Below are 21,209 nucleotides of genomic sequence, written 5' to 3' on the forward strand. Positions count from 1 at the left end.
CCTATTGCTATCTCTGATAGCAATAGGATGGGCTCCCATCGCCGTGTGCCCCGCACGGTCTGGCGCAGGCGGCCGCGGCTCGGCTGGCTCCGGGCGCCGGGCCCCGCGCTCCGCCGCTGCTGCCCGGCGCTGCCTCCGCCGCCGCCTCAGGCGCCCGCCGCGCCCGGCCCGCGCATTTATGGCGGCCCCGCCGGCGGCGCCCACGCGCCCACACGCCGCACACACGTGCGCCCGCAGGCGGCCGCGGGGCCCCGCCGCCCTCGTTAGCGCGCGCGCCTAATTGGCTGCGAACGGTCCCGGGCGGAGGAGGCGGGCCCCGCGCGGGACACACGGCCGGAGCCCCGGGCCCGACCGACAGACGCGCAGCCCGGAGCCCGAGTGCGGGCCGCGAGCCGCTGTGGCGGTGAGCGGCGCGTCGCTGCGCCTCCGCTCGTCCAGAAACGGTGCGCCTGCCTCCTGGGCGAAGGGGGAGGAGACAGCCCGGGCTTTTAAATAATTGCGGGATCAATCGGCGGAGGGGCCGCGGAGGCCCCGGGGCGCGCGGGCGGGCGAGCGCTAAGACTTGGCTGGGACATCCCGGCGCGGGACGCGGCGCCCAGGCGGCCTCTCTGCCGGCTCCGCGGTGCGCGGTCCTGCCACTCTGGCGGCGCCCGAGGCTCCGGCGTCCCTCAGCGGCTGGGGCGGGGGTGGGTCCTCGAGGGCAGACTCCGGGTGTCTGCCTCGCGTCTTCAGCCCCCTCCCACGCGTTCCGTGGACGTCGGTCCCGCCTCTCCCGGTCGCTCCTCTCGGGGTCTCCTCTAGCGTCTCTGGGTCTCCCTTGCTCAGGGTCTCTGTCCCTCCAGCCCCTCCCGCTCCCGCCCCCTTCGCGTCGTCAAACTAGGGCCCGGCCTTGTGTCCCCGCGAGGGGCGGGGCCGGCGGCCCCTGGGTCGCTCATTAGAAGTGGGATCGAAAATGAGGGAGGCTGGACGGCCTCCAAAATGGGGACCGAAGAATCCTACAAACAGCAGGCGGCCTACGTAAAAATCAATACCCTTCAAGTAAGGGGACACAACGGCGAACTCTTCCATCCCTACGCCGGGAGAAATAAGAAGCCCTTCGGTCCGGGTCTTTATTTGCGCATATTTATCTACAGCTGCGATGTTGGCACCGCAGGGCCCTGCGGCCCTCGGAAGGACCGGCCAGCGTCCGGCGTCCGAGGGTAAGACCGCCTCTGCTCCTCGGCAGCGCCCTCCCCCCTCTTCCCGCCGCAGAGCCAGCGAGCGCTTGGGCCGCTGGTGGGACCCAGGTGGGAGCCGGCGGTGGGAGCGCGCCTGCGAGGGTCTTCAGGGTGTGAGGCTGAATGTGATGGGTGTGAGTGTGCGCGCGGGCGTGTGCACGAGCGGTGTGCGCGCCACCTCACACTGCGGTCCCCGGAGACTGCTCCGCACACAAGGACGGGTCCTTTGCAATTACCGCGGGCAATGATCCTTTGGAAGCAGAAATTAAAAGTTGGGAGAAATAATGGGGGACCAATCGGCTGTAATTTGGGCCAAGCTCGGACATGCTGAGCCTCAGGGAGACTGGGGCTGGGAGGGAGGCAAGGCCTTCCCTCTCCCAGCCCATCCCCTCCCCCGCATGCTGGTCCATCCCGAGATTCTAATCAGACCCACAACACTGTGTCCTTCCTTGCCAGGACTTGATTATTCTTTATCTTTAAATTATAAATCACCTCTGGGGGAAGGAGGGTGGATAATCTCTCATCACAGGGAGGTAATTATCTCCTTCCCGCCCCCACCTTCCTGGTGGGACTCTTAGGCTCTCTCTACCCCTCCCCCAGCTAAGTTTGAATATAGATGTGCACACCCCATTCGCGTGCGCGCGCGCGCACACACACACACACACACACACTCATTCAGCAGCACGCACCACATACAATCTCAGATTCATTCATGAGCACCTAGGAACACCATCTCAGGCCCATGATCCACAAATGCATTCACTACCCTGCAGTCAGCCTCACCCGCGCCCACCAGCTCTGCGCTTGTCTTGGTCCCCTCTTTAAGTCTTTCAATGAGGAGGGCACACAGGGCCCCTACCTGCCCAGTCCCTGAGCTGCCACTCTGCTCCCATGAGGCACAGGATGAGGTGCCCTAGGGCAGGTCCCAAGTGCAAACTTTTGACTTGGCTCTGGGTGGTTGAGTTTCAGTGTGACCTAGAGCATCACAACCCCCTCATGTGCATGCTCACACTCCATGCCCCACAGGGTCTACCTGTCTTCCACAGGTCACCTGCTGGGTGGGCAGGGGCTGGGTGTGGGTCTGCTCTCACCCCCATTATGCACACCAGACACCTGCAGGTGAGGAAGAGAAATATGTACAACTTTCATTCAACACAAACACACATAACATTTTATGTAATGTAGATGTCGTATAACGTATGGTATCACTAAAGCATAGTAAACAGAATACAGTATATTAAATATGATATGTAATAAGCATAATGAAATAACATATTGTAATATACAACCAAACATATTCACACACTCAGCGCAGCAGGATGTGCTCCCTGCTGAGAGGTGGGGGTTGGCTCAGGGCTGAGTGCTACTTGGACAAAAAATGCTGTGACTGTCCAGGAATTTGGAGGTGCCAAGATTCTCCTCCTTGGTTCTCCTCTCCCCTGTCTTCCCTGCCCTGAACTGTCTAATGGGAGCTGCAGCAGTCAGAGTAATGAACTGCAGAGTCTGACCCGGGGAGCAGGGGCAGGGCATGGGGTGTGAGGGGAGGCCTCCAGCGCTACACAGAGGACCTTGGGTCATGTTCCCATGCGAAGAGGGGGTGCTATGTGAGGACAGGGGTCAGGGAGATCATGGCATCTGCTCCTGCCCCACTCCTCCCCCATCTCTAAAAAACAACCCAAGTCATGGGGATGCACAGCACCCGTCCTACTCTCTCAGATACCTGGGAACAACCCTCCCCTCCCCCCAACTTCAACTCAGAGCGTCCAGGGCTATAAAGACGTCCTTTCACTCCTAATCACAATTGATTGTCAATTAGACCCTCATTTGTGCAATCTTTGCCCATCTGCCATATCGGGTTATCTCCAAGCCACCAGCTTCACTTGCGGGGCCCCAGGTGGGCACTGACAGGTGAAATCAGTGCCTGAGATAGGGATGCCTCTGCCTACCCAGTGGACAGGAGACACCCCTTCATTGCTAAGCCTCCACTCACTGCACATCAGCAGGACCAGATGGAGTCATTGGCAGGCTGGGGGAGGGGCTGCACCAAAGCAGGAACCAACATGGAACAAGTATAGAAATCTGGGGGAGGGACTGGTGGTAAAAGATCTAAGTGGCCTAGGGAAAAGTAGTGGGTGAGGGCTGAGATTATGCAGAAGAGGAAGGGGAGGTTTTTGAGGGAGAAGGATTGGGGAGAGTTAAACATCCAGCCCTTTCAATCCATGGCCATAGCCTCTCCCCAACATCAGAGTTTTTGGAAGTTTGGGGTGCACAAGAGCAGGAGGGGCATCCTGCCCCTGCCACTAACTTATCATGTGTTTATGAACTCCCTCCTCAATGGTTTCTTCTGTCAATTATGGGGGTTGGATTCTATGTGATCTTTAAGGTCCCTATACCTCCCCTTGTGAGTTGAATAACAACGCGATCACAGCCTTCATTGTACATGGGGGTGGAGGGGCCTCCCTTCTCTTGCACCTGGAGAGCTTTATTGGACAGGATGGAGGGACAGCAATGTTCTGGGGTTTACAGGGCACATGGATGGATAACCCCCACTTTGTATAATGTCTGCTTCATGCAAAGCACACCCCACCCCAGACTGTCCAGCGCCCCCCCCCCCCAACATCACTGTGAAATATGCAGGGAAGAAATTATCACCCCCATCTACAAATTAGTGTATCTGACTCTTTGAGTCCATACTGGGTCCTGCTGATGACATAATGCTGTCTCTGATCGGGCCATCCTCCTGTACACCTGTGGGAAGGATGCGGGAGGTAGAGGCGGAGATGGAGAACAGAAGGCTTCTGCTCTCCCTCCTTTTGCCTCTCCACCCGCTCCACTCCGTGGTGAACCCTTTTGCTCACCCAGAGTTTGGAAAACAAGAGGGGAACTTTCCAGTTTTTGGCTTCTTTACTCATCTTTTAAGATATGCCTCTTCTGGGGTCTCCTAACTTCTCGAGCAAGGGTACCCCACACTCAGAACACCAGAGAAGAGAGGAAATAGCCACGGCACCAGGGGCATCTTCAGATCCACGGACAACGCCGAAGCACGTCAGTACCACGGACAGCACTCCCGACGGCCCTGCCCGGGCTGCGCTTGCGCCCGCTTTCAGCACCGCGGACAGCGCAAAAGCCTCCAGCCGTCTTTGCTCTCCCGGATAATCAACCCGCTTCTGTGCCCCGTCCTTGGCTCTCTCCCCCAAACTCTGGGATACCCCAGAGGAGGAAGAGGGCGGCAGGTTGTGTATTGTGTGGCGTCCTGGCACAGTATATGCTGCGCTCCAGCTCATTCACCATGGCCAAGCCAGAACCATCCAAACGGCCAGGGAGTTTTACAAGGTTTTCACTGCCTGGGTGTGAATGCTTCTCTTTGCAAGCTGCGTTGAGTTCAAAATGAAAAGCACGTAGCGCTGGGTCTGGTTCATGGCAAGGGGTCGGTCAAATGCAAAGGTGAGGTTTAAACCCTTTAAACTTAAGACAAAAACAAAATCCCAGATCATCAAAACTGGGAGTGGCTCTCGGGCTGTGTGTGGAGAGCAGGACACCCAACTCCCACGGCAGCACGGGGGAGGTGGTGTCCAGCTTCCTCTCTTGGCCTCGGAGGACATCCTAGCTCCAAAGGGTTTTCTGACCAAAGGATAGGGCAGGGGTGAGGATTACCACCTCACAGATGGGTGAACTGAGGATGAAGAGGATTGATCACGTGCTCAAGGTCATCCAGCCAGTATGTGGTGGAACTCTGATGTGAATGCTGGGTCTTACTGATGCCAGCATTCTTAATGTGCAAAGTGACAGATAATCAACAACCAGGTTCCAAAGAGAAGGCAGTCCATGTGGGGTGCCCAGAGGGGTCCTCTCTCTTCAGGATGCCCCTTGCTGCCCTTGGTCTTTCCAGCTGCTTTACCTGCCACTGGTCCATCTCACAGGGGTAACAAGGATGTCCAGGTTCAATCATGCCCAGGATGGCCACCTTCTGTCCCTCCCCCCTCAAAGTCCTGTCAGTACCCAGGGTTTGAAGGGTAGTCATTCTCCCATCAGTAATCACCACAGTAGTCTGGGCTTTCTATGGATTTTTTACCCAGTGGAATGCTCTAAGTCCCTCTGTTTGGAGGTGAATGGCCTGAAGACCCCTTGTGAGTGGGGCACCTGGGGATGTTCTGGGCACAGGGTGTCAGAGTTTCCTGCTGATGACCTCCTCCACCTCTCGCTGCCCCTGCCACAGCCTAGCCCTCTGGTCTATCCTCCATCATTCTAAAGCATAAATCAGATCACACTCCTCTTCCAGAAATACCTGAAGGCTGCCACGATCCAGGGCTGGCATCTGGGCTCTGCAGCCTGATACGAAGGACTTCCTGACTGGCTCCTGTAGGCTGTCCTGCACAGTCCCTAAACCTGCACCCTGTGCCCAGAGCTCCTGAGCCCGATGGTTGACCTGCCATGTGCCTGCACCTGCAGTTCCCTCATTCAGCAGTGCCCTTGGCCACTTGTTCACATGCATCATTCCTACTTCTCTTAGTGGGAGCACCACCTGGAAGCCATCTGATTTCCCTGGGGAGAAGGGAAGCGTCATCCTGAGTATCCCTCCACACCCTGAGCTTCACTCTGTCCTGTTTTAACACATCATGGGACATTTATCCATCCACTTGTGGCTCTGGTTCCAGACTCTGGGCTCCTGGACATTGTGCATGTGTCTCACTTAGCTCTCTGTCCCCCAACAAAGTAAAGGCAGAATCTAAAATGCAAAAACATGTTTACACTGACAAGGAAAATTGGAAGGCCAAGTGCAGAGGGGGTGGAGCAAGCATTTCAGCCCACCCACTCTCCTTTCATCCCAGTAGTGGTCTGACTTCCTGCTCTAGCTCTCTGGCCCCTTTGAATAGGGAAATGGCCCTGGCTGGAGAGTCAGGGCCCTGGCCACCTTGGCTCTGTCTTCCACCGCAGAGGGGTCTGGCACTGATCAACTTTCTCCTTGATGTAGTGGATGCAGATAGTGTCCCGCCCAGAACCTGCCCAGGTACCCATTCAGATCCCTGTTTAGATCCTTTACCAGAACCCCACCCAGATCCTTGTCCAGACCCCGGCCCCTGCTGCTAAGAGTGGAGGGGCTCAAGTTCACACCCATGAGCTACTCAGGAGAACTGTCCTTGGCTGATAGGAGACTCATTCCCAGAGACACCTGGGAGGACCCTGCCCCTCCTTCAGGGGTAGACAGTGGTCAGGATTGATACTCCTGGGCTCCCCGCAGATCAGGCCAAGGCAGGACTTCAGCAGAAGGCATCCTCGCTCTGTCCTGTCCCTGCCTTTCCTGCACTGCCTCCTGGATTTCTCCTGCCTCAGTAAATCCCAGGTGCCTGAATCTGTGCCTCTCACTCTGCTTGAGTCTCACCAGGGGTGACAGGTTGGGTTGGGGTGGAGACTGGCCCAGGAAGTCCCTGCCCAAGGGAGGACTTACTACCCCTGTGGTGCTGTGTGTCTCCGTGCACAGCTTAATTCAGAAGTCAGGATGTGTCTGTGGACATGTGGATATTTACAGGAATGCTTCTTGTCCCTCACTCCCCTGCCCCACCCCTCAGCCCCAGCCAACTGGAAAAACTCTGATTAGATCAGAAATGTCATAGATTGGATAACTTAACCACAGTTTTTCTTTCCCTTCATCCTCTTACTCGGCCATGGCCTTCCAATGGGGAAAGTATACTTCCCACCCACTGAAAGTATACTTTGGCCACATGACCTGCACTGGGCAGAAGTGACCAGGAGCCAGCTCTGAGCTCAGGCCTTAAGAGCATCTGTGTTTCTGCCCCTTGCAGCTTCCACTCTCCTCTGTGAAGAGAACATGCTCCGGACACTCAGCTGGGACTAGGAATAAAGGTCTGGAGCCCACCCGAACCCCACCTTATGAGCCCAGTGGGGGGCAGCCAATGGCAGCTGATCATGGTCCACAAGCAGGTAATGGGTGACAATGGCCGTGGACCACCGAGAGCTTTGGGGCTTTTTGTTACACAGCAATGTTGTAGCAGAAACCTGACTGATACAAATGGGGCACCTTACTGTCCATGACATCCTAGAGTTGAGAAGACGTGGCCTCAGCAGTCCCCACCCATTGTCTGTTCATGTCCCATGTTACCTGGCTCTCTTCTATGTGTCCTGCAGCTGACCTATTCTCTGCTCACCCATCCCACAGTCACAGGACTCTTTCCTGGACATCTCCACAGTCACCCAGTCTCAGGTACCGTGTTTCTCCCCCCACCCCACATCCCACGGGGAGCTCATTCCTTCATCCACCATACATTCAGCCACTCTCCATGGCAGACCTCTGACAGGGTGGACCCTGTGGTGGGCGTGGGGGTAGAAATGAGCCAGGTGAGGGGCGCCGGGGGGGCTCAGTCGTTGAGCGTCTGCCTTCGGCTCAGGTCATGATCCCAGGGTCCTGGGATCGAGCCCCGCATCGGGCTCCCTGCTCGGTGGGCAGCCTGCTTCTCCCTCTCCCACTCTCCCTGCTTGTTTCTCTCTCTTGCTGTGTCTCTCTCTGTCAAATAAATAAATAAAATCTTAAAAAAAAAAAAAAAGAAAGAAAGAAAATGAGCCAGGTGGGCAGGTCTGCCATCAGGGAGGCTGGGCAGTTACCCAGTTAGCAGGGAGAGCTGGCCGTCACCCGTGGTCCTTCAGTTTCCACCTGAGGCGCCGTGAGGGAGGGAGGGCGGTCATGAGGTCGGGTGGGAAGGTTAGGCATGGAGGACATGGGCCTTCCCTAGTCAGAAGAGTGGACAGCGTCCAAGGAGGAAGAGGGGAGGGGGCACAGGGAACCCGATCAGGGTGCGAGGAGGGGTCCAGGCCAGGTACACAGAAGTGTTCAATAAATGCATTCAGTGAAACTGTTCCTGCCCAGCATGCACGTGCCACAGTCACACCCGCGGCGCTCACTCAGGGTCGGGAGGGCACGTGGTGGGGGGCGTTAGGCCGCGTAATGAGCTTAATTGAGGTTAATGCCTCTTGCACGGCTCCCTGATTATTAAATTATTATCACACGCGTGAATCATAATTAGAAGTTTGAGTAACACTCCAAGGGAAGCCTTGGAGGAGTGATTCCGGAACACCGCTGTCCTGGGCCGCCCGAGGGGATGCGGAGGAGTGGGGGAGGGGCATGTGGGGGTGGAGGTGGGAGGCGGAGGTGAGCGCGTGCCCAAGGGGGCAGGGGGAGTGGGAGAAGGGCGTGTGGGGTGAGGGTGGGGTGAGCGCGTGCCCGCGGGAGTGTGCCCGCGCGCGGGACGGGGCTTGTGCGCCGGGCGAGGGCGGGGGGTGGTGAGCCCGGGCCCGACCCGGATGGGCAGGATTGGGGGAGACTCGGGCCCGCCCCCCCGACGGGCCCGGCCCGCCCCGGCCCCCCACTACCAAGGCCCCTCCCGTTGGGGGCTCGTTTGTGTGTGCTGAGGGTCCCCCGCGGCCTGCCTGCTGTCAGCTGCCGTCCCTTCCCCGCAAGACGCGACGTGGCGGCGGCGCCGCGGCTGGGGGCTCAGGGCCAGAGGGGCTCAGGGCGGCACTTTCCCTCTTCTCCCGAGGCCCCCCTGCTGACGCCTTTTGGAACTGCAACACCCCGGGGGCCCCCTCCCCAAGGTCACTTCCCCGGGTCCCCCTCGCTATTCTGAGCCCCTGGACCTGCGGCACCCCGCCAGGAGGCCCTCAGTGCACGAATACATGCTGGCTGAGATGTGTGTCCGTGTCCTCCACACGCGTGTGGCCGTGTGTCCGTGCACACGTGTGGCTCTGCATGTGCCCGCTCCGCGCGCGTGTGCCCACGTGACTGGTGTGTGTGTCCGCTCGTGCGCGTGGCCCTATGCGCCGTGTGCCCAGCGTGGGTCTGACTCCATCCCTGCAGCCCGAGTGCGCGGGCCCGGGGGTCGTCGGGCGCTGCGGGCGCTGCTGAGGCTCCCCGCGGGGCAGGTCGTCGGAGTCCGGCGGGGCTGCAGCGCACGTGTGTCCTGTGGGAGCCGGATTCTCAGCCGCTCCGCCCTGTCCCCCCACAGCCTCCCCCTGCACAGCTCCGCCGGCAGCGGAGTCTCCGGGAGAGACGGGCTGGGGGGCGGCGGGGGCGGGAGACCAGGGTCCCCAGGGAGAGAGACAATCAGTCGCCCCTCCCCTCCCCTTGAGAGCGGACTCTCGCCCTCCCGCCCTCCCTCTCTTTCTCTCTCGCTTTCCCTTTCCTCTTCTCTATTTATTTTCCTCTCTGTTGCTGAAACATATTGAAGGGGAGAAAAAGGGAACATTAAGATCCACTGTGAGCCGCGCGGCGGTTTAACGATTTCAAATGAGCCCCGGCTTGGGTGAGGACCTGACAATCCCCGTCAGGATGGCAGATGACGGCTAAAATTACCCCGGAATCAATATTCTCACCGGGTGTCCCCGGCTGATAAGCGCGGCCAAGACAATGTTGACTATTAAAGTCGACAGCTTGAGATATTACACTATTAGTTATGCTATTTTTAATAATCTATAATATTTGGGCTATAATTAATTAATTATACGGGTCAGATAATATCTAGGGCTGGAATGAGGTCTGAAGGACCTATTACGGTGGTAATGAGAAAGGAGAAATCTAATCTGGGGACAGGTGCTGGGAGGCCTCGGCTGCAGGGATCGAGCCCCCGCATCGGGCTCGATGAGAAAGGAGAAATCTGCCGCCTGCCCTGTTGGCCTTGTCCCCGCCGGCGGCTCCCTCCAAACCAGGGGTCTTTGGGGTCCCAGGCAGTGGGGCTGCTGTAGAATGGGTCTCTGAATGGGCAGTGGGGTACCCTGGTCCCGGCAGCTGCTTTCCCATCTTCTCTGCGGTGAGGGCCTGGAGCAGAGGGTTCCCTGAGTCACGATGCTCAGGGCACGGGTGCAGGGCTCACCTCATGCCCCTCCAGTGTCTTCTGGATGATACACAGAGAACAAAACCCAAGCCTGTGGCCGCAGTCAGAGAGGCCTTCACCTGCGTCCCCCCTTCTCGCTGGGCTCACCACACTCCTGCCAGCACACCCCCTGCTCTGTGCCCTGGGCCAAGCTCACTCCGGCCCCCGGGCCTCTGCACTGGCCATTCCCTGGCTCTGAAGGCCGGCTTCTCGCTGACACTCAGTTCTCTGCTCCAGCAGCACCCCCTAAAGGCCCTGGCTCAACTCTTCCCCCAAAAGGCTTGCTTTATTTATTTGCTGGTGGAACGGAGGGCTGACAGACGCCGTTCTGCTGCTCCTGAGAGTGACCTTCGGTGAACACGGCTGTCCCGTGTGTAAGACCAGGACAGAAACCGTTGTCCCGAGTGAGCTCGGCAGGTGCCGGCAGGCTGCGTGCCGCTCAGCAATCCACCGCTTCCCCTCGTCCTTCGTGGGCTGCAGGAAGCCTTGCTCTTGGCAGTCAGCCCTGAGTAGGGCAGCCCTTCCCTCACCGGGGTGCGCCACCCAAACCGCAGAATGAGCTGGTTCTCAGGAGGCAGGCCCTGAGAGGGTGGGCCCCGGGAAGCGTGGGGCTTGGTGCCCAGAAGTGTCCTGGAAGCAGGATCGGTGGTGGCTTGGAGCCGGTCAGTTGGCCCCTAGACCTCTGCCTGGTTGGCCCTGTTCCTATCCCCAGTCCCGCGTCACCTGGCTGCGCACTGTACTGGGCGTGGGGTGGAGGGTGGACAGTCTGCAGAAAATGTAAAGGTCCCGGCTCCTGGAGACGGACAGCCCCGGGTACTGTCAGCAGAGAAGCCCAGGCCTGGGGGGCGGGGGGGGGCTGGGGCTGAAATGGGCAGGAGCCTGCTGTGTGGACTCGGGGGGTGGGATGCCACGTGGGCTCCTGCTTACCTGACCCGGCCCTGCTGTGGGGCCGTGGGAAGGATCCTGCTATCTCCGCGTTCTTAGACAATCTATATCTTTTCTGATGATAAAGGTAACGTGCACCCGTGGAGACGAGCGAGGAGGCTGGAGCCTCTGTAATCCGGCCCCACAGCAAGAGCTCAGTGCACATCTTGCCTGTTTCCTTTTACCGTGTTTTCTGCTTTTTAAAGATGTGCACGTTGGCGCTGTGCGTGCCCTTGGGTCTCCGCTTCTCCGCCCCACGGTACGTGCCTGGTACCTCGTCCAGAGACCTGAGCTAATTATCACTCGGTTAGCTTCAGGTTACTCTAAACACGTTGCCATGTGGATGGTTTAGATTTCCATCCCCTCTTTAGGAGGAAACAGACGCGAGTCCCTGGGTTAGTGGGAAGGCACTGGATAAGTGACCCCAGCAACACATCACCCGGGGCCCGCAGATCCACGCACAAGGTGGGCAGGTCCTCTCTCGCTGGAACTTACTGGTAAGGATGCGAGTTCTCCTCAGTGAATATTGGTCATGTGTGTTTTTAATTTTTTGTGAACTGCCTTTGTCCCTTTTCCATTTGTTCAACTGTTGGCCTTGTTTTACCAGGTTTTTAAAAACCCTTTATTATAAAACATGTTGAACACACACAGAAATGCAGAGAGGAGCCCTGCCACTCGGGCTCAGCGGGCATCAGTGTGTCCCATGACCCCATGTCCTCACGGCCACACTTCTCTTTCTGTGATGTTTTTAAGCACATCTCCACACACCAGGTCCCTTCACCTGCAAATATTTCAGTGGAGAAAAGGAGGTAAAAGGCATATAGAGTGCAAAGGAAACTCAGACTGTCCCTACTATGTGCAGACAACATGAGAATCCACCTGGAAAACCTGGGCGGACCTACAATGCATTCCCAGGACCAGTTAGGGAGGTCAGAGGATATGACTTATAAAAGGTCAAAATTCCTACATACTAGCAATCAATAACTCAAAACTGAAATTAATTTTTTTTTTTTACAATATCTCCAGGTTCAGGAACTTCCTTCCTGATCCTAGTTTTCTGAGAGTTTTTATCATGAACACATGGTTTTATCAAATGTTTTCTCTGCATGTACAGAGTGCCCTGTGGTTTTGTCTGTTACTATGGTGATTGGTGATCGGTGCTGAACCACTCTTGCATTCTGGGGATGAACCCTATTTGGTCATGATGTTTTTATTCTTTCTGTATGTTGCTGGATTCGACTTGCTAATATTTTGCTGTAGATTTTGCATAGATGTTCATGGTTCTGTAGCTTCTTATCTTGTCCTCTCCTTGTCTCCTGTTGGGATTGGGGGATGCTGCCCTCATAAAATGGGTAAGAATTATCTCCTCTATTCTCTTGAAGAGATTATGAAGAGCTTTATTTTTTTTATTTTTTATTTTTTTATTTATTTTTATTTTTAAAGATTTTATTTATTTATTTGACAGAGAGAGAGACAGCGAGAGAGGGAACACAAGCAGGGGGAGTGGGAGAGGGAGAAGCAGGCTTCCCGCTGAGCAGGGAGCCCGATGTGGGGCTCGATCCCAGGACCCTGGGATCATGACCTGAGCTGAAGGCAGACGCTTAACCGTCTGAGCCACCCAGGCGCCCCCCCCCATTTTATTTTAATCTTTAACTATTTTGTAGAATTTGCCAGTGAAACCATCTGAGTTTGGAGTTTTCTTCTTTGAAAGGTTATGAACTATGAACTCAATTGTTTTAGTAGACAGAGGGTATTCGAGTTGTGAGTTCTTCTTGGGTAAGTTTTAATAGTTTGTGGATTTCAGGAACTTGGTCCATCCATCCAGATTGCTGAATCGGAGTCTGTGTCCGTGGAGCAGACCCTACTCTTCCTTTTCATGTCTGTGGATCCCATAGTGATGACCTCTTCTTTACTCCTGTTCTTGGTTATTTGTGTCTTGTCTTACTTCTTTGTCAGTCTGGCTGGAGATTTATCATGCAATAGTCTTTTCCAAAGAACCAGTTCTTACTTCATTGATCTTACCTAAAATTTTTCTGTTTTTAATTTTACCGATTTGGGTTTCATCTTTCTTATTTCCTTTCTTCTGGTTGTTTTGGTTTTCTTCTGCTCTTCTTTTTCTAGTTTACTAAGGAGGAAGCTTGGATTCTTCTTTTTCCATACAAACATTTAATACTATAAATTTCCCTCTAAGCCCTGTTTTAACTGCATCCCACAAATAATTTTGATACTGAAAACTTTCTTTTCATTTAGTTCAAATGTTTTCCAGTTTCCCCTGAGGCATGTTCTTGATCCATGAATTATTTACAAGTGCATTAACTTCTGAGCCTCTGGGGTTTTCAAAACACTTTTCTATATTGATTTCTACTTTAATTCCGTTGTAGTCAAGCACATACTTGGTGTTTGTTGAATTCTTTTAAATCTGTTAGGTTGGTTTTATATAACCCAGGATCTGATCTTTCTGGAGAATGTTCCATGCGCACTTGGAAAGGATGTGTATTCTGCTGTTGTTGGATGGAGGGTTCGGTAATGCCCTTTAGGAGCAGGTGGTTGTGGTGCTCGGTTCTACCTCCTTGCTGATTAGCTGCTTGTTCTGCTGACACAGACGGAGGACGGTTGAGGTCACAGCCATCACTGTGAATTTGTTATTCCAACTTGCAGTTCTATCACTTTTTGCTTCATGTATTGTGAAGGTCTGTTGTTTGCTGAACGCACACTTAGGATTTTATATCTACTTGAAATTGATCCTTTTATGATTATGTGATATCTCCATTTACTCCTGGTGATTTTCCTTCATCTGATATTAGTATATATGTACCCATACAGTATATGAGTACAGCTCTCTTTTGATTAGTGTTTCCACAGTCTATCCTTTTGCACCCTTTAACTTTTAATTTACCTATATAGTTATATTTAAAGTGGATTTGTGTAGACAGCACGTTGAATTTTCCTCAGTCCAGTGTAACGATCTCTGTCCTTTAATTGGTGGTTTAGGCCATTGACATTTAATATAATTATTTATGTGTTTGGATTCAGGTTTAACACTGTACTGTTTTTGCCTGTTCATCTCATACCTCTTCTCTTTTCTCTTTAATGCCTTCTTTATGATTCTTTCCCTCTCTTTCTTTCTTTCTTTCTTTCTTTCTTTCTTTCTTTCTTTCTTCTTTCTTCTCTCTCTCTCTCTCTCTCTTTCTTTCTAGTATTTCACTTTACTGGGTGGGTTGTTTTTTTTTTTACTATGTTTCCTTGTATGATTATGTTTTTAGCAATTGCTCTGGGGATTATAGTACAGACACTGAGCTTGTCACAGTCTGTTTCAAGTGAATATTTTGCCACTTCCAGTGGAATGCAGAAAACTTGGTCCTCAAACCACCTTTATCCTCCTTTTATAGTTGGGGGTGTCTTGTTATTACATCTGCATACATTGAAAATTCCCCAGACCATGCTATAACTTTTGTTTCAGCCTTCATATATATGTTAAAGAAGTAAGCACTAAAACCAGAGTTTCATGTAGAGATTTATGATTTCTTTCACTTTGTCCCTAAAGTTTCAAGTTCTCTTCTGGTGCCATTTTCATTTTGCCTGGAGAACCCCTTTTAGAATTTCTTTTAGAGCAGGTCTGCTGGTGACAAATTCTCTTCATTTCCCTTCATTGGAGAGTGTCTTTATTTTGCCTTAATTTCTGAAGGATTTTTGATAGAGAATTTTTGATTGACAGTTCGTTTCTGTCAGTACTTTAAAAATGTTGTTCCTGGGGCACCTGGGTGGCTCAGTCAGTTGAGCATCGGACTCTTGATCTCAGCTCAGATCTTGATCTCAGGGACATGAGTTTAAACCCCACATTGGGCTCCACACCCAGCATGGAGCTTACTTAAAAACAAAAACAAAAACAATGCATTAAAAAAAATGTTCCACCACCTTCTTGTTTCCATGGTCTCTGATGAGAAATCCATAATCTTTCCAGTCATTGTTTCCCTTGTATGTAATTTATCATTTTTTTAATGGCTGCTTTAAAGGTTTTTTTCACTGTCTTTGGTTTTCAATAGTTTGATTATATTTCTGGGCATGGATTTCTTTGAGTTTATCCTTTTTAGAGTTCACTGAGCTTCTTGAATCTATAAATTTATGTCTTTTATCAGATTTTGGAAGTTTGGGACCATGATTTCTTCAAGTATTTTTTCCTGCACTTACTCCTTTCTTTCTGGGGCTCCATGTAGTGGCACATCTCAGGAATTCGTTCCTTTTTATTCCCCAATAATATTCCATTGTGTGGATACACCACACTTTGTGTATCCATTCATCTGTTGGCAGACATTTGAGTTGTTTCCACCTTTTGATATTATAAATAATGCTACGATGAACATCTGTGTACAAGTTTTTATGTGGACAGATGTTTTCATTTCCCTTGGATATATATTTAGAAATGAAGAAGTGCTGGATCATGCAGTAACTATGTTTAATAATTTGAGGAACTACCAAATTGTTTATGAAAATGACAGCATCATTTTACATTTCTACCAGCACTGTTTAAGAGTTTCAACTGCTCCACATCTTTGTAAAGACTTGTTATCTGGCTTTTTGATTTAGCCATCCTAGTGGGTGTGCAATATCTCATTGTGGCTTTGATTTTATTTCCCTGATGACTAATGATGTTGAGCATCTTTTCATGTGTTTACTGGCCATTTGTATATGCTCCTTAGAGAAAGTCTATTCAGATCATTTGCCCATTTTTAAATAAAGTTATTTGGTCTTTTATTATTGAATTTTAAGGGTTCTTTATATATTTGAGATACAAAGTCCTAATCAGTTTAGGACTTGAAAATATCTTCTTCCATTCTCTGGGTTGTCTTTTCACTTATTTAATGGTGTCCTTTGAAGCACAAATGTTGTTAACTTTGATGAAGTCAAATATGTCTGTTTTTTCTTTTATTGCTGTTGTTTTTGGTATCATACTAAGAAACCACTGCCAAACCTAAGGCCATGAAAATTTACCCCTATGTTTTTTTCCTAAGAGTTTTATAGTTTTGGTTCTTACATGGTCTTTGATCCATTTTGAGTTAATTTTTGTATGTGGTGTGGAGTGAGGGTTAAGCTTCATTCTTTTGCATGTGGATATCCCATTTTCCCAGCATCATTTGTTCAAAAGACTGTCTTTCACCCACTGAATTGTCTTGGTACGCTTGTCAAAAGTCAGTTGACCATGGACACATGCTCTATTTCTGGACTCTGTCTTAGTCTGTTGATCTCTGTCTATCCTTGTGCCAGGACTGCACAGTCTTGATCACCATTGCTTTGTAGTAAGTTTTGAAATTTTATTCTTCTTTTTCAGGATTGTTTTGGCTATTCTGCGTCTCTTGCAATTCCATAAGAAATTTAGAATCAGCTTGTCAATTTGTAAAAAGAGGCCAGCTTGGATTCTGAGAGGGATTGCATTGAAGCTGAAGATCAATTTGGGGAGTATTATCATCTTAAAACAATATTCGGTCTTTGACTCCATGAATACAGGATATTTTACCATTTATTTAGGTCTCCTTTAATTTCAGCAAATATTTTGTAATGTTCAGTGTACCAGTGTTTCACCTCTTTGGTTAAATTTATTCCTAAGTATTTTATTCTTTTTGATGCTATTGTAAATGGAATTGTTCTCTTAATTTTATTTTCAGATGGTTTATTCAGATTACAGTTTTAAACTTCATTTCTTTGATTTGCAATTTCATCTCTTTTTTTTCCTCTCATGCTAAAAATCTTGTTTCCTAATGACCTTACTATAATTACTTACATGCTTCATCCTATGATATATCTATAGTAATTTCAAAATAGTAATGCCAATGTTTTTTTTTTAAAGATTTTATTTATTTGACAGAGAGAAACAGCAAGAGAGGGAACACAAGCAGGGGGAGTGGGAGAGGGAGAAGCAGGCTTCCTGCGGAGCAGGGAGCCCGATGCGGGGTTCGATCCCAGGACCCTGGGATCACGACCTGAGCTGAAGGCAGACGCTTAACGACTGAGCCACCCAGGCGCCCCAGAGCCAATGTTTCTATTAGCAAGAGGATCTCCAAGTGCAGTTTAAGATTTCTTTATACAGTTTTGTTTGTTTGTTTGTTTGTCCTTAGAATAAGTCTCACTGGGCATACATATAAAAATACCGTGCATTACAGTCACTTAATGTAATTCTTTTTTCTGTGTGGTAAGTTCATTAGTTCCAGTTTGCTTTAAACTTTTGTGGGTTGATTTTCTCCTTTTTTATATAAACTTTTTTGTTGTGTAAAGCCTTTACATAGCTCCAGTGCCACAATTATATGACAAAGTACCTTCACAGACGTCTTCCTTTTATCTCAGCCCCTCTGCCCTGTTCTGCATCGACCTGTGTCACATGGAGTTGTTCATCCTCACACCCTCTCCCTCCCCACAGCTTCCCTTCCTGGGCCTGGCACCTGCTTAACAGGCTCCCCCAGGGTCAATGGGAGAGTGCCCCCATGTTTGGCTTTTAAATGACCCCTCATGCTCATTCCTCCTGTAACAGGCCCACATTTGAAGGCTACTGTCTGGGTCCTTAAAATAGGTGAGCCACTAGAAGATAATAATGACGATGATAATACTACTGTAGTAACCACCACCACCACCTGGCGTGCAGGGCTGACACCTGGCACCGGGCAGGGCCGACTCCCTCCATGCACATCACTGTACAGCTCTTGGGAAGTTTCCTGCATCAGAAGTTTATCCTCAAGGCAGTGTTTCAGGCCACTCATTCATTCACTTGACAAACGTTCTGAACTCTGGGTGCACACAAATGACTAGCTGTCCTTGCATTCAATCTCAGCAGGTCAGGCTTCGGCTGGAAAGCAGACTCTGGGGGACTCAAAGGAAGGCAGCAGAGGGGGACACTGGGAGGGGGGCATGGGATGGGTAGTCTGACAGCCCCCTGCCATCACCTCTCCCTCCTCCTGGGTCTTCTCTCGTGGCCCTGGGGCCTTGAGGCTGTGCAGGATTTTTGGAGGATAGAGGTGGGTAGAGGGTGGGTAGAGGCCTGGAAAGCAAGGAGTTTCCGTCTCTGGGCAGTTCCGCTCTGACCAAGCCACTTGGCTGCAGGATGCTTGGCCACCCGCAGGGTGGGTCAGGGTTCTGGATCCATTTGGATGTTTCTGCCTGGTCTTTGAGGTGTTTCTTCTTATGGAGTTGGCTGGAACCAGCTGGGTCTCTAATGAGTGGGACCTGTGATAATCAATTTGCCAGTCTGAAAATTGGGATGATGCAACCTCTCTGCTGGGCTGTTGCAGAATTAAAGTGCAGCTCTGGTGGGTTTTCTGGAAGTGCTTATGACCTTCATTTCTGATGGGCCTGGTGGCCTCTTCTCAGCTCCATCAGGCTAACCACAGTGCTTTGGAAGGCAAGGAGCACATTCCAGTGAGGTGAAGACCAGAGTGCCCACAGGCATTGGGCTGGAGACCCAGCAGACAGTCGCAGGAGGTGGGTGTGGACCTGGCTACAGAGCAGGTGTTAATGGCTGTGACTGGGGGGCCTGCTGTCCTGCTGGGTAGTCAGGGGCCTGGCAAGTCCCGGACTGTCCATCTGTGGGGTCCCATGTGCACACATGGGGTGGGACCTCAGTGTCCATCGACTGGCCTTGGAGCCAGTGGCCTGAGCCTGTGTGGACCAGGGAGACATGCCTGGGGCGGCAGGCAGTCTGGGTGGCCATGTGTGGTAGAGGCTGGTGCAGCCTGTGGCCTGGGGCAGGGCGGGCCTGCCGGGTGGGAGTGCAGGAGGGAAGGCCGTGTCTGGCCTCTCCTCATGTCTCCCTTTCAGTTGTTAGCAAAGCTCCCTACAGGGCTCGGCCCAGGGGATGGTCCCTGTCTGAGCCTGGGTGAGAACCCATGGTGGCCCAGGCCTCTTCCTGGGATAGGGAAGGGGGGAGGGGACGAGGGTGGATGGACAGTTAGATTTTGTCACATGTGCTTCTTTCCACGGCCAGAGGCCTCACTGAGCAAGCAGTTGGATGTCGGGGCCTGGGTTGGGGGAGGCTGCAGGCTGAGACAGCAGTGGGGTGTCACAGGGCTATGGGAGGGGAGGACCCTGAGGTGACAGGTGTAGGGGGCCAAGGAAGGGTGGGTCCTGCCAGCTGCTGGGCCAGGCCTGACCAATCCCGTGACACGCTCACCATGAGCTCGCCGCGTGCATCTGTGTGGCATCCAGGGGGCCCGGTGGCATACCAAATGCTTCCTCCCTGTCTTCCTGCTCCAGGCCCAGATTTGAGGCGGCAGCTGCTGAGCTTGCAGGGCTCCCAGGAGGGGAAGGTTCTGGAACCCAGGGAAGAAGGTGCCTCGGGCGGGGTGTCTGGGCCCCAGCTTGCTGAGAGGTGACATAAGTGCACCTGTGGGCTGACCCCTGGGTCTGGGGAGGAGAGTCACTGATGACCTTGGAAGGTCCTGGTGGCTGGTGGGGGACACCAAAGCCTGGCGTGCTGGCACAGAAGGGAAGGAGAAAGTGTGCTGATGGCTTGGGGGCTGTGCTGGGAAGGGGGCCCAATGGCCTTGAGCACTCACCTGCTCCCTGCCCTGGGCCCTTGTGGCTTCCGTTGGTGGCTGCTCTTTGCGGTCTGCGCTGGGCCGGGGGGCTCCCCGTTGGACCCAATTTCTGCGGTGACCCTCTGGGTCGCACGGAGCAGGTAGGCCAGACCCTGCCCTGAGTAGGCTCTGACAGCGATGGCCGTCGGACTTGGTGAAGCACAGGTGCGATCCCACACCTGCTCAGGTTTCGCCGGGTGTGTCTTTAGCAGGTGGGGTCACGTCTACCATCAGTGGACCTGAAATAAAGGAGGTGGCCCCCAGCAAAGTAGGGCTTCCTCTAAGCAGTAAAAGGTCTGCAGAGCAAAACGGAGGCCCCTCAGGAGGAGGGGGCTCCACTTGGAGACACCAGCCTGCCGCCTGCCCTGTGGATCCCCAGCTATCCAGCTGACCCCGCGGCATGCAAGCCAATTCTGTGGAATGAACCTCTGGATCCACAGATATATCCCACTGGTCTCTGTCTCTGGAAAGCCTGGCTGACACCTGGTCCAGGGCACATGGCGGTAAAACCAGTGGGTGCTGGAGGGTCTGCCCCAGACAGGACAGGGGCCCTAGGGTCAAGAGGCCAAGTGACCACAGGGTCCTCCTGGGCAACAGCCTCCATCCCCGGCAGAAGCCTGCCATCTGGAGAGCCTGTCGCTGGTGTTTCAAAGAGCACATGGGCCTTGTCCTGGGAACTGGTGAGAGATGCGTGAGAGGGGAGGGGCTTGTGTCCACACCGATGCTGAAGTTACAGGAAAGACAGTAAGTGGGACAGGAGAGTGAGGGCAAAGCCTCCAGGTGAGGGATAAGCTACCATGAGTCGATTCCGATCCATCATTCTCTGCGGTGAGTAGACCACAGCCTGTAGACAGCATTTCCTCCCTTTTGTAGCAAAACGGGGGCTCCGTGTCCAAGCCAAGGTCATTGGGCCCTAACCTGCTGTCGGGCAGCAGGCCAGGCCTGACTGTGCCCACTCAGATGGGCCTGCACACTAGACAGGCTCACACTCACACTCACACTCAACAGGCCCGTGCTCGGACTCACGGTTGATGGGCTGGCACGAGGCCCCTTCTTCACTGACACCACGCTCTGTGGGCTCTCCTCCTGCCTCTGGACACTGCCCGCCCTCCTTCGCACTGACTGCTGGCTATGTTTGGTTTCTGCCCTCTTGCCCCAGAGCCCCCAGGCCCCACACTCCTTCCTAGTCTCTGGTCTCCACCTGCATCCTTTGCAGGGCAAGTCTTTTTCCTGGGCTCCAGTCCTGTCCGCCCACTGCCCACTGGACAGGCCCTTCCGGGTGTCCTTCCTGCAGCTCAGAACCCCTTTCCCAACCCCACGTCTCCTGGGTCTCCTGTGGTCCCTGCCCGCCCCTGGATGGGCATCACCTTTCCCTCCTCACCTCCACGTCTGACCAGCACTCATGCTCTCAGCTTCCAGATATTGCCTGCAAAGACCCTTCCCTGGGTCCCCCCTACCATGCTATCCCAGCCCCCTGAAGACCCCAAGCTCTGATCCAGTCCTCTTCACCCTGTGCTTAAGTCATGTCCCCTCCAGCGTCCACGCTGCCTTGCTGTGGTCTCCATGCTTGGCGCAGCCCCCAACCTGTCCCCATGGCCACCTGCACCCACCCCCCACCCCCCCCAAGTTCT

General features: G+C 52.9%; 1 protein-coding gene across 1 annotated transcript in view; it reads right to left on the minus strand.

Moving 5' to 3' along the window:
- NKX1-1 (NK1 homeobox 1) overlaps window positions 1-21,209 on the minus strand; it is a 36,978-nt gene that overhangs the window by 3,645 nt on the left and 12,124 nt on the right. The gene's annotated exons all lie outside the window — the stretch shown is intronic.

The sequence above is a fragment of the Phoca vitulina genome, unplaced genomic scaffold (assembly GCF_004348235.1).
Source record: "Phoca vitulina isolate PV1807 unplaced genomic scaffold, GSC_HSeal_1.0 scaffold85, whole genome shotgun sequence".
NCBI classification, from domain to species: domain Eukaryota; kingdom Metazoa; phylum Chordata; class Mammalia; order Carnivora; family Phocidae; genus Phoca; species Phoca vitulina.